The sequence below is a fragment of the Bubalus kerabau genome, chromosome 17, assembly GCF_029407905.1.
Source record: "Bubalus kerabau isolate K-KA32 ecotype Philippines breed swamp buffalo chromosome 17, PCC_UOA_SB_1v2, whole genome shotgun sequence".
In the NCBI taxonomy this organism is placed as follows: Eukaryota; Metazoa; Chordata; class Mammalia; order Artiodactyla; family Bovidae; genus Bubalus; species Bubalus kerabau.
The window spans coordinates 48,074,102-48,077,053 of NC_073640.1; the positions used below are offsets into that span (position 1 = coordinate 48,074,102).

At 51.1% G+C, this 2,952-nt stretch overlaps 1 pseudogene; it reads right to left on the bottom strand.

The window, feature by feature from the left end:
• Positions 1-613: 613 nt before the first annotated feature.
• Positions 614-939, bottom strand: LOC129630625 (60S ribosomal protein L30-like; annotated as a pseudogene).
• Positions 940-2,952: the final 2,013 nt, after the last annotated feature.

A 2,952-nucleotide genomic window follows, 5' to 3' on the forward strand; every position in this document is an offset into this window, starting at 1 on the left:
AGTGGTTAAGAATCTGCCTTAGAAGGCAGGAGACACAGGTTTGATCCCTGGTCAGGAAACTAAGATCCCTACATGCCATAGGGCAGCCAACACCCGATGCAGCCAAAAATAAATATTTAAAAAAATAAATAAAATTCACCCCAGTGAAGGACTTCCCTAGTGGTCTAGTGGACTCCTCACTTATACTGCAGGGGATGAGGGTTAGAACCCTGATTGGCAAATTAGAGCCCACATTCTGTGCAGTGCAGTGGAAAAAAATTTTTAAATAAAAACATAAAATTGACCATGGTGTTATTGGCAAATGCTATAAATCAGGGGCCCTTCACTTCTCAGGCAGAAAGAGCCAGCTAACAGATTAGACACACCTTTAGTGAGGAAACGAAGATGGGGTCTGGGACACTTATTAATGTATAAAGGAGAGTGTACAATTTCAAGTTCTACTATGTATCCACTTCGTGCTATGATGGTAGGCTTCCCCACAGCATTAAATATTTTAAAGGTATTTAAAATAATTAATGAGTTTCCCACTTCATGGAAGTACTTTAATGTTGAACAGTGAATATTTATTTAAACAGGTTCTGGCCGACTTTATTAAAGAATAATTTTGTGTGATTTACTTTTCACCAGTCTGTTTTGGTATGTTTCTAAACAGGATCGCGTAGAATAATGATAGCCAGTGTTGGAACTCTGTAATATTTTCTACCCGTTCTGCTCAATTCAGTATTATTGCCACTGCAGTAGTGATGGACACAAATTTTGGCCAACAGGTGTAGATCTCTATTTCAGATTTCCTCAAGGCTGGGCAGACTTTGTGGAGGATATCTGCTTTTGTTCTGCCTTGTCTGATCATTTTCAGAGTTGGCTTGTACCCCAGCAGTACTTTCCACTTTTCATAATGATTAGGAGCCTAGAGTGGACTGACTCCAGCAACTTTTTCATCTTTGCTGCCACCAGCTTCCTGTCTTAGATGTGGGATGTCCCCCAGCCAAGAACAGCTGCCAAGCCACGACTGCCAGAAAGCAAACATATTTTAGGTTGTTTCTGTTCCAGTGTGTCCGTGGTTATTGTCATCTGTCTATCTATATATTTGAGTAAGAAAGCCCTTTAGCTGACCCTGGACGCCAATATATTATTTAAATATTGAAAGCTCTAAGTGGGCAGATAAGGGTGGAACTTAAGTTACATTGGAGGGCAGAGAGCTGCCTCTGAGCTCCAAAGGCTGGAGATTCTAGGACTGTATGGATTACGTAAATAACGTGATAAACAGTTGTGCCTACACTGTCATCTGCGTTGGGATTACTTGCCCGGAATAGATTCTTGGAGCATTACTGCTTTCAAGAATGTTTTTGTTTGTGAGGATGTTAACACCAAATTGCTCTTTCTGACAGGAGGTACCAGCTTACACTCATTACCAGTAAAATGCACACATTTCCCCACAGTCTTGCCAGTATTTCCATTTTTAGGTGGTAGATAATGTGATCAGTGGAATAGATACCTTATTGTTGACAATTTATTTTCCTTTCGTGGAGTGGAAGATCATTTTTCACCAGAAGGAGCCTCTGGATTTTTTGCTCCCCACAAAGGGCTTGCCCCTACCTGTGCCTCCCTGCCACCCAGCCTGGGGAGTAGGGGTTGGAATTCTCCCAGCTCTGAAAGGTGGAAGGAGGGAGGAGTAGCTGGGTCAGACACTGCTCCCCTGCTAGCTGAGAATGGGCCACAGCCAGCTCCTCCTCAACGTTGAGGCCAGATGCCCTGGTCAGCCTGCACCGGGACCTTTCCCTACCCAGGCTCCCTGTTCCCCGAGGCACTGTAGTTGCCTTCCTTGAATTCTCTGAGGATTGAAGCGCCTGGAAGTAAGAGAACTCTTTCACTCAAGGTTGTTTTCTGGGATCCATCAGGTCCTGACAGATATTGGTTTGCTTTTCTTCCCTACAAGCTGTTTCAAATGTGTGACAACTACTTTGTAGCTTGTGTTTTGGGGGACAAAGCCCTAGTCATCTTTCCTTCCCCTCCCCCACCATCTCTCCCCACTTTCCCACAAAGGCCCCATCCGGTCCCAGGATGTGCTTTCAGAAGTAGCATCTCCTTGGTGTCTCACCTAAGCCCCTGTGGGCAGGTGTTGGATAAAGGAGGACTCTTCACATCCCTTGGTGACTGAACCTTGGGTCACAACTGAGGCTTCCCCGCCCACTGGCTTAGCCTGAGGCCTGTTTCCGGCCTCGTCTGGCCTTGGGCGCTTGTGCCCAGTGACCAGGTTTGGAGACCAGTCTCCATCCAGCCGCAACTCCTAGTACAAGGCGCCTTCCCTACCACGCAGGTGGGGACACCCGCGGAACCAGTGCGCAGCAGCATGGCCCTGGGAGGGGCTGGGGTCTCGGGGTCAAGTCAGGCGAGATGCTGCGGCGCAAATGTCAAGAGACGCGCAGTGGTCTCCAGTGTCCTGGGGTGGGCGGGTGCTGTGCTTCTGCCCAAGGCCAAACTTGTCCGGCCCAGCGCTTGAAACCGTGGCGGCGGCGCAGGAAAGTAAGATGGGGGAGGATGTGGGAAACGTCTGTCAGCTGCTCATATTTCTCTGGCCTGGACTGGGGGAGCCGCCTCTTGCTCAGCCCGCTGGAATACGGGACCTTTCCAGCGGCCCGACGGTCGGGGCGCACGACGGAGGCCGGGCCCTCACCGGGCGCCACACACAGTTGGCCGCTCCTCCACTCGAGGGCCAGCTCCAAGCCGCACGGCCCGGCGGCCCAGCCCAGCCCCCGCGCCCCTCCGAGCTCCGGGCGAAGCGCGGACAACGCGGCTCCGCCGCCGCCACTCCCCCCACATTCCAGAGGCCGCAGCGCCGTCTCCTTCCTCGCATTCCTGCCCCCACAAAGGAGTCCCTCCGCCCCCCGCACGGCCGCGGGGAGGAGGGGAGGCGGCCCGGCGCCTCCGAGCGCACATTCCTCCGCCGCGCGC